This window comes from Arachis ipaensis, chromosome B05 (genome assembly GCF_000816755.2).
Source record: "Arachis ipaensis cultivar K30076 chromosome B05, Araip1.1, whole genome shotgun sequence".
NCBI classification, from domain to species: Eukaryota; Viridiplantae; Streptophyta; class Magnoliopsida; order Fabales; family Fabaceae; genus Arachis; species Arachis ipaensis.
Genome location: NC_029789.2, coordinates 16,622,983 through 16,633,395, shown reverse-complemented (window position 1 = coordinate 16,633,395; position 10,413 = coordinate 16,622,983). Strand labels below are relative to the sequence as shown.

The 10,413-nt window shown below is 35.3% G+C and overlaps 1 long non-coding RNA gene across 5 annotated transcripts; it reads right to left on the bottom strand.

The window, feature by feature from the left end:
- LOC107643123 lies at positions 6,406 to 10,041 on the bottom strand. 5 transcript variants are annotated; one of them, XR_002362493.1, is made up of 7 exons: positions 9,764 to 10,027; positions 9,463 to 9,657; positions 9,227 to 9,363; positions 8,567 to 8,662; positions 8,267 to 8,362; positions 7,039 to 7,128; positions 6,468 to 6,660 (listed from the first exon to the last, which is right to left on the bottom strand). It is a non-coding gene; the product is annotated as an uncharacterized LOC107643123 (long non-coding RNA). The 5 variants fall into 5 exon arrangements; XR_002362490.1 differs by having other exon boundaries at positions 6,406 to 6,660; positions 7,039 to 8,362; positions 9,764 to 10,041; XR_002362491.1 differs by having other exon boundaries at positions 6,406 to 8,063; positions 9,764 to 10,023.

Genomic DNA, 10,413 nt, shown 5'->3' with positions numbered 1-10,413 from the left:
CTATATGAGTAACCACATCAACAAAAATATATACATATTTGGATTTTTTATTTGAATTTAATTTTAGTACACTATCAGTATAAAATTATTTTACACATGTATTTAATTACGTATCGTCATGTGAGCAAAGATAATTATTTTTTACATTTACCACATGAATGGCCATCCAAAAAAATTGATATGATTAAATGATTGTATATAATATTTTATATTGTCAATATATCAAAATTAAACTTTTTAATTTTGAAACCTACACTAAAAATATTGTAACATAATAAAATATAGAGTTATAAATTACCATTTCTATCTATGATAGTTTAGAACGGTGACAAATTTATCCACAAATAAACAAAAATACCATTTCTACCTATGAAAGATAAACTTTTACTAACAAAACTATCCAAACCCTAAAAAATGATTTGAAATTTTCAAAATACCTTCTAATATAACCTAACTTCTTTTTACTCCATACCACCCCTCCTCTAATCCCAAACCTTACCACCACCCAAATCTCTCTTTTACTCCACACCACCTCTCGTCCACTTTGCCACCTCCACCACCTCCTCCCCCAACGCCCCCTCTCTACGAGCACTCTATTCGTCGCGTCGCTGCTAAAGCCTCCAAGAACCTCGACCGTGATGTCTCCCTTGTCCGCAAGTGTAAACACCGCTCCATCCTCCGCCACATCGTCACCATCGTCTCCAGCACAGACTTCCGCAAGGTCCTCGACTACCTCGAAGCCTTTATCGGTGACATGTGCTAGCTCCTCTCCATCCTTGACGCTGACGGTTCCGCCGCGGATGTAGGTAGCAGTGGCGGCATTGTCCTCTCGCTCCCTCTGATTGCCAGCAACGACCCATTCTGTCTTGGGTATATGGTCTTTCATTGCTAATGTTCAAATAGATCAATTGAATGATAGGGTAGAAGCCGCTAACGAATTTGCTTTGCTTGCGAATGATAACGATAGGAACAAAAAGACCATTGTTGAGGAAGGTGGAGTTCCAACTTTGTTGAAGCTCTTGAAAGAGAGTGGTAGTGGTAGAGTTTGAGATTGGGAGAATGGTGGTGTGGAGTAAAAAGAGAAGTTAGAGTTAGGTTATATTAGAGGATATTTTTGAAATTTTAAATAATTTTTTAGGAATTGGATAGTTTTGTTAGCAAAAGTTCATCATTCATGGGTAAAAATGATAATTTTGTTTATTCATGGGTAGATCTATCAACGTTCTAAACTTTTATGGATAGAATAGTAGTTTACTCTAAAATATATTTTTCTTCTTTTGGAGCATATTTAAACTTACTTTTTAACTTAAATTTTCATAAATAACTACCATCTAATATAATTTTTCAAAATCTCAAAGATTTAACCGATTTACAAGATAAGCAAATTATTCAACTAAATTATTTACATTTAAAATAAAATGAAAACTCATATACATAAAATTAATTTTTATAAAATTAATAATTAAAAAATTATTAAATAATTTGATATATTTAATTAAAATATTATTTAACCCTTTTTAATCATTAATTTCATATAACGGCAACTGATATCAACCAAAGCATCTCTTCGGCTGTCCACTTTGCTTCAAGTCAGAAAGTCAGCCTGAGTTAAACCCTTTTCGTGATCTATGATATTGGAAGAAAAGGTATAAAGCAAAGTATTGATAACTCTTTACAGGATTGAGTTCAAGAAGTCTGGATTTACATCTCTCGAGCCTACTGCCTTATCTGAAGTCTTGGATTGAATCAATCATTTTGTGACACCGAGCGTGGCTGAACCATCTACGATGGGGGAGAGCGAATGCGCTCGGCTCCCCTAACCAAAAAAATGACCTTTTCTGTTTTGTTAAAGGAGACTTGGAAAATGTAGTTTTTTGTTTAAAATAATACAAAGAAAAGTGTCACATTAAATTTTAAAAGGTTAAATTTAACAGTATTTGTATAGTTTTCTAGAGTGTTTGAAAATATTAAAGATGGTTTCGAAACGTTCTAAAATGCTCTAGAAGGTCCCTGAATACCCTAGAAGATTTTAGAAGACTCTGGATGGTCATAAAGTATCCTAGAAGAATGTGGATGTATATAGAAGTATGAAGAGTAGTATGAAATAATCTAGAAGTATTTAACGAAATATGGTAGGATAGATATTTGTAGTGAAGGTTCTAGATGTTCAATTTGCACCGTTTATTAGATTTGATCCTAGCCATCCATTGAGGAGGTGGATGACTATAAATAAGGGGTGAGAGTTAGAGTTTGGGTGAGTGAATCATTTGTAATAAATACTTGAGTAATAAACACTTGAGTAATAAAGTGTTCTTTCCACCAAAACTTCTTTTCTCTTGTGTCCTCTTGTGTTCATAGCTTTCTTACTAAGTATTGAGGGTTAAACTGAATTGGTCTTATTGAGTAAGTTTGAGTGCTAGCACGGTAGCATTGGAATGTGCCCAATGCCATGACAATTTGGCATCAGAGCAAGGTTCGATAGGGAGTACAAGGGGTTTGTGGGTATGACTTCTAGTGTAACCATGGAGCATATTGAGTCTCAAAGGGGAAGAGATGCTATTCCTTCTCAATGGGGAGGCAAGAAGGCCCGTTCTTCAAGTGAGCCTAGAGGTAAGGATTCTAACTTCTTAGAAAAGAGATTTCTTTGTTGGAGAATGTGCTATCCACTATGGATGAGCGCTTCCAAAGGATAGAACATGATAAGGAAAACCTCGAGACTCACGTGTTAGGAAAACTAGATGCTTTCAAAGAAAGCATGCTCCAAATCGAAGAGAAACTTGAGAATTCCTTGAAGCTATTTGAGGAAGTTCGAGTTTGGTTCGAGGAGAAAAAATCTCGACCAACCATTATAAGAGGGATGAAAAAGATTGATCTCCCAAAGTCAAAGGAGTTCAAGGGCGTGAAGGACGCTCGAGAGGTGGATAACTTTTTATAGCAAATGAAGAGGTACTTTAAAGGTCAAGGGTGGTCGAAGAAGCAATAGAGGTGTGGACTGCAGCTCTCTACCTTTCTGATAATGTTACTTTGTGGTGAAGGAGAAAATGTGTAGATATGGAGAAGGGTACTTGCAACATAGCCACATGGAAAGATTGTAAAAGGGAGATAAAAAGTTAATTCTTCCATGAGAATGTGGTTTATGAAGCAAGGAAGAAGTTGAGGGAGTTGAAGCACAAGAGTACGATCAGCGACTATGTAAAGGAGTTCACTACTCTTACCCTTTAAATCCTTAACTTAGTATTAGAGGATGCATTGTTCTTCTTTATTGATGGACTCCAACCTTAGGCAAAGCAAAAACTACAAAGAAGGAATGTTAAGGATGTCAACAAGGCCATCGTAGTGGCTGAATCACTCACTGAGTATCATCAGGAAGACTCTAAACCCAAGTCTTCCTCCAAGCCTAGTTCTACTAAAGGTGGGGGAGATAAGGAAAAGAGTTTCTCAACCAAGAAGGAAGAAAAATACTTTTCAAAGAAAGAGTACAAGGAAAAGAAGAAGATTTTCGTGCCCAAAGGAGAATATTTCATATGCAAGGGACCATGCCAAATGAAGGACTGTCTTATGTTAGAAACTCTGGCATCTATCACCGAGAAACGAGAGGCTCAATCGCAAGCAACTAAATGTGTTAGATATGTCCAACTCGTAAATGCTGTGAAGGACAAAAAGGCAAGTACTGCAGAAAAGAAAGGCTTGATGTATGTCAAAGCCTTTATCAATGAAAAATCTGTCATGGCTATGATCGACACTGGTGCTACACACAACTTCATCATGTTTGATGAAGCAAAGAGGCATGGGTTGAAGATCAATGAAAAGAATGGATGGTTCAAACCTATGAATACCGAAGGTGAACCCCTTAAGGGAATAGCAAAATGGGTTGAGATGACTCTTGATTCTTGGAAAGGGCTTAAGGATTTCTCAGTAGCACCCATGGACGATTGCAAAATAGTCATCGGGCTCGATTTGCAAAGGAAGGCAAATATAATACCTATGCCACACTACGGCATAATATGCGTTATGGAGAAAGGGTCTCTATGCATGGTCTCTACAGTCTCTAAAGCTGGAGGACCACTGATACTTTCCACCATGCAACTCAAGAAAGGATCAAGAAGGGAGAGATTATATATTTGACTCTATTACAAGAGGAGTTAACATCTAAAAGAGAAGACATTCCTCTCGAAACTAAGGAAGTCTTCGAAGAAAATAAGGATATGATGCCTCCCGAGTTACCAAAGCAACTACCATCTAAGAGAAAGGTGGATCACAAGATTAAATTGGAATTAGGAGCGAAGCTGCCTGTCTCATCACCTTATAGGATGGCACCGCTAGAACTTGAGGAGTTGAAAAAGTAACTCAAGGATTTGCTAGATGTTGGATTCATCCGTCTATTGAAGACTGAATTGGCAGCCATTTCCATGATTGAAGGAGACATTATACGCATCATCAAGAAAGGGTTACATCATCCATTAGCCCAGAAGTTGGTGGAGTTGGCTAGATAAGGTAAGACCAAATATTTTGGCTAGAGAAGGTAAGACCAAATATTTTGACTAGAAAATGATCTTCTTTACACCAAAGGGAGAAGTCTGTATGTCCCTAAGTGAAAAAATCTAAGAAGAAAGTTTGTGAGAAAATGTCATGACACTAAGTGGGCTGATCACCAAGGTCAGCAAAGGACCTTGGCACTCATTGAATCTTCCTATTATTGGTCTCAGATGAAGGATGACATGGAAAATTATGTGAAGACTTGTCTTGTATGCCAACAAGATAAGATTGAAAATAAGACATTAAGTAGGTTGTTGGAACCTCTACCTCCATCAAAGCGACTGTGGAAAAGTGTGTCTTTGGATTTTATCTCTTTCTTATCGAAGTTTGAGGAATTTGGATCTATCCTCATAGTAGTGGATCGATTCTTGAAATATGCTACCTTTATACCTGCCCCTACTGATTGCACTGCAGAGGAAGCAGCACGACTATTCTTCAAGAATGTGGTGAAGTACTGGGAATTGCCTAAGAGCATCATTAGTGATTGAGATCCACGCTTTATAGGACGACTATGGGCAAAGTTGTTCAAACTTCTTGGATCAGAACTTCACTTCTCGACAAGCTTCCATCCTCAAACTGATGGGTAGACAGAGAGAGTGAATGCCTTACTCGAGTGTTACTTGAGAGGCATTTCGTAAGTGCTCATCATAAGGATTAGACAAAATTTTGGGACATTGCTCAATTATCATACGATCTGCAAAGGAGCGAGTCCATAGGGAAAAATTCTTCAAGATTGTGACTAGACAACAGCCGCTTACACCACACTATCTTTCTTTCTCTTACTCAAGAAAGAGCCCTAGAGCTTATCATATGATTAAGTCATGGGAAGAACAAGCAAATGTCACTCATTCTTACCTCGACAAAGCTGCAAAGAGGATGAAGAAATGAGTAGATAAGAAGAGGAGGCATGCAAGCTATCAAGTGGGAGACAAGGTAATGATTAAACTTCTTCCACAACAATTCAAAGCCTTTCACAATGTTCATAAGGGCTTAATCCGTAAATACGAAGGGTTATTTGAGATCATTGGGTGTGTTGGGGAGGTTGCTTACAAAGTACAACTCTCTTCTTCTATGAAGATCCATCTCGTCTTTCATGTGAATATGCTTAAACCATATCATGGAGACCGAGAGAAACCAAGTAGAGGTGACTCCAATCGTGTTTCGCCCGTAGTAATTAGATCATTTGATAAGAAAATCGAAGAAATCTTAGCTAATCACATTGTGAGACAGAGAGGAGTACTACCAAGTATCCAATACTTGATAAATTGAAAAGAACTCCCAATAACTGAAGCTATCTGAAAAACTCGTGAAGATCTGTGACAATTCCAAGAACACCTAGAGCGCTATCATATACAGAACGCAACAAGGACGTCTGCGCAATAGGTGGAAAAAATATCACAGTAAATTTTAGAAGGTTAAATTTAATGATGTTTGTATAGTTTTCTGGAGAGTTTGAGAATTCTCTAGATAGTTCCAAAACGTTCTAGAATGCCCTATAAGATTCCAAAATACCACTATAAGATTCAAGTTAATTTGTGACGGTATTTTTCTAGTTTGTGGGGGTTTGAAACCCCACCAAAAGGTTAGTGGGAGTTTCCCAAACCTCCAAAATTTGAGGTGCCACGAGCTTATCTGTGGCGATTTTGCAGAACCTCCAGGACATAATTTGGTGGTGGTTCTTTGTCTGCTTTGTGGGGGGTTTTGAGTTGAATATTTTAGCGGTGTTTTGAAATTTTTGTGGCAGTTTAAAACCCCCACAAAAACTAAATTTTCAAAAAAATTGCATCAAACTGCACGGTTGCAAACAATTTAAAATTGAAACTAAACCTATTTGAAAGCTATAAACTACTATTATTGATTGAAAAAATTACATCAATCAAACTAAAAATTATTTAACTTTAAAGAAATTAGTAATTAGTATAGAATTAACAGAAATTTAAACAAATTACATAAATCAAATTGGTATGAAATAAATAATTCAGATCAATCAAATTTACATATTTTATATGATCTGACAATATATAAAATGATATCAGATAGTAACCCACCACAACAACAAGAAATGCGGCCTTAATATTGCTACAGGCTTCACAGCAAGCTCTATTTGTCAGGAAAGGAAACCATCTGCTCATGTAAGAAATAAATAATACCAATGAGTAGAAAATAAGCATTAACTTCAAGTAAGACCTATACAAAATACAAATATGATAAAAAAAAAAAAGCATGCTTCTGTAAAAGATAGAATCGTCATTCTTCTGAGAGACCCTTTACATGAGTTGTTCTACGCCATCCTAAGGATCTCTTCTCCTATAATAACTCTTCAGCATAAAAAAGTAAAACAAATTATTATGACTTGTTTCAAACAAATTGATTTCATAAGAAAATCTGCTAGATGGCTTTAATTGCTAGAATTACATGCGATGACTAGTATTTTTTTTAGAAAACTTACTTTCTTTCATCAATATAAAGATAACAGAAAGAAGCACATTCTAATTCTTTAACCTTATATGTACAGTATTGTTGGCAAGATCTAGCATCCAGAACCCAAGAATAAATACAAGAACACCTCTTGTTCGGGTGCCTTTAAATGTGCTAGAATTTAAAAAATATAAAATTTATTAGTATTTAAGTAGGTTCATAGATAGTAAAATATTAAAAGCAGAAGTGTGGTAAAACTAAAGAGTAAACAAGAATGAACAAATGGCAAGCAAAACCTGTAATGCTCACTTGTATCCCCGAATAAATATCCAATGTCTACAGAAAATCCATATTTTTTTTACCCCTAATAATAGGAATTTGTAGCAAGTACTAAAAAAGCAGAACCAACCATTTTCTTAAACCACCTTCTTCTGAAGGTACACGGTAGAGCTAACAACATATTAGGAATAATTTAGATAGTATTTGCTACATTGTGTTGATCAAAACCTAATAATGAAAATTATTCTTTACAATGATTGCTAGTAAGGAAGATACCACTTCAAAGAAAATTGAACAATACAGGTTATGACATCAATCATAGCAAAAGGTAGACTTAAAAAAAAACTAGAACATGAGAGTAAAAATATGTTTACAGGGTGAAAATAATTAAACAAATCATCATTCTCTTCTTTCAGCTTCTGCTATACTAAATACAGGGTGAAAAAATCAAACAAATTACATCAATAATTTAGGTAACAGATAACCATTCTGTTCAAATAAAAATTGAATAACTCATACAATCAACTATTTATATAACTAAAAGGATGAAAACTATAAATTGCATGATAGAGAAATTCAAGATGGATACCTAGAGATGTAAATCCAGGATCTATCCTTGCTCTGGTAAAAAATATTTTCACAACTTTATCTTTTTTCATATATAATTGTAGGCACCTTTCTGTTAAATTATGCATCTGTAAACAAATTTTGTTTTAAGATTTTATTTTATTTTTTTAAATTAGCTTCCTGACAAGCTAGTAGGATTTGCTTATAAGCTCAATGTCTTGGCATGAAACTTTCTTTCCATCAGTAACAAAAATCATAAAAACCTGGAAAAGAACGTAAAAAAAGATCTCTAAATATCATAATCAATTAACTATAACACTCCAAATTATTAAACTCAAATGGACAGGCAATCGAAGGTAACCAAACAAATATCAGGAAACCCATAACTGAATAACAGAGCTTAATGCAGCCAATAATATATACAAAGACCAAGTAGTAAAAAAAAAGAAAAAAAAAAGCAACATACAAATCAAGCATCCTAATGAAGATGCCAATTCCATGAACTCCCAAGATTACCAAGTCCCAAAATTCTGCTCCCATCAGTAACAACAATCATAAAAACCTGAAAAAGAACGCAAAAAGAGAGATATAAATATCATAATCAAATAACTATAAAACTTCAAACTATTAAATTCAAGTAGACAGACAATCCAAGGAACCCAAACAGAGATTGGGAAACCTAGAACTGAATAACAGAGCTTAATACAACCAATAAACTATACAAACAATGACCAAGTAGTCAAAATAAATAAAAAAATCAACATACAGATCAAGCATCCTAATGAACATGCCAATTTCATGAACTCCAAGATCTCTAAGTCCCGAAATCATGCTCCCATTGGTAACAACAATCATAAAAAATCTGAAGAAGAACATAAAAAGAGAGGTGTAAATATCATAAACAAATAAGTATATGTTAGTTATCCCGGGACATTGGTAAACATGTAAGAAAACTGAAATATTCCAATGAAAGATGAAAATCGAGCACAATGAATTTAGAATAAATGATAAATAAGGGACAATGATTTTATCATACAATTTTAGGAAATCCAAAAATACAGATGCACCAACATTAATCGGTTACCATTAATCTATTTCAATTCCTAATTATCACAGCACAAACCCCAAACCAAATAATTTAACCAAAAATTCTTAGATTTCTATCAAAGATGCTAACAATAGTTTTCAATGGGGAGCACCTCTGTATAATAAATCTTCTAAAATAAACAACAATCAAAAAAATTTCGGAGTTTTTAAATCAAGTGGATTCACAATCAAAGGAACCCAAACAAAGATCAACAAACTTAGAACTCAAAACAGATCTTAATGGAACAAAAAATCTAACCAAACAAAGATCAAGAATAAAAAATAATCAAAGAAACAACCTAGCACAAAGCAAAATTAGGAGGAAAGTATCGGCGCATACCAATGGAGACGGTGTTAAGAGGTAGCAAAAAAGCACAAAAGACATGCAGCAAAGAAGAAGCAAGAGAAAAAGAAAGAGAAGATGGTGCCATTGGACAGGGAACAGGCTGACAGACCCCGATTATCCACAGATGCAACCTACCAACGAAAGCCACATTAGACTCAAGCTTTAGATCTGAGAGAAAAAAGGAATTGAATCTAATTACACAAGGAAAAAAAAAGCAGCGAAAAATTCACCTGGACAAGCTATGGCAAAAACAACTCTGGACCAGCACCTATTCCAACGTCCACGAGGCTAAGCTTCTCATGTGACGGCGCGCCGCTGCAACACGTGCGGTAGCAATCCCTAAGAGGAGGGAGGATCACGAGCGAGTCCTCAACGTACCTCTCCATGACTTTGTCGGCGTCTTTGACTGCGGTGAGATTCATGCGCTGCAATTGAAAATACGGAAATTAAGTGTTAATGAAGTTGAAGGGTTGAAAGAATTGGAAAGTATGCATTGATGAAGTTATTGCATGTATACGAAGGAGACAACACATTGATGTAGAAGGTTGATGGCGACAACGACGAGCTCATGAATGGCAGCAACGATGATGAACAACAGCAGCGACGAAAGCTCCCTCTGATCTCAAACGCTACGGTGAGCTTGATGGTGACAATGGCGAAGAGATGCGGCAAGTAGATCTAGGGTTTCATTAGATCTCACTCTTCTTCCTCTTCTAATTTTTTGGACAAATTTTGTTTGGAGTGAAATTTGTTTGGATTTGATCAAAGTAGATTAGGGACTCATTATTTGTTTGGGCAAATGGGCTTAAAAATTTAAACTAGTCTTAATCAATGGGAGTTTCATATTTTGCCATAAATAAAATATGGTACGGAGGTTTTCTAAAATTTTTACAAAAAAATTTCTATAAACAAGCAAAAATCTTGTAGTATGGAATAATCTAGAAGTATTTAGAGAAATGTGGTAGGATAGATATTTGTAGTAAATGTTCTAGATGTTCAATCTGGACCGTAGATTAGATTTGATCCTAACTATCCATTGAGAAAGTGAATGACTATAAATAAGAGGTGAGAGTTAGAGTTTAGGTGAGTGAGTCATTTGTAACAAACACTTGAGTAATAAAATATTTTTTTCACCAAAACTTCTTTTCTCTTGTATTCTCTTATGTTATTAACTTTTTTGC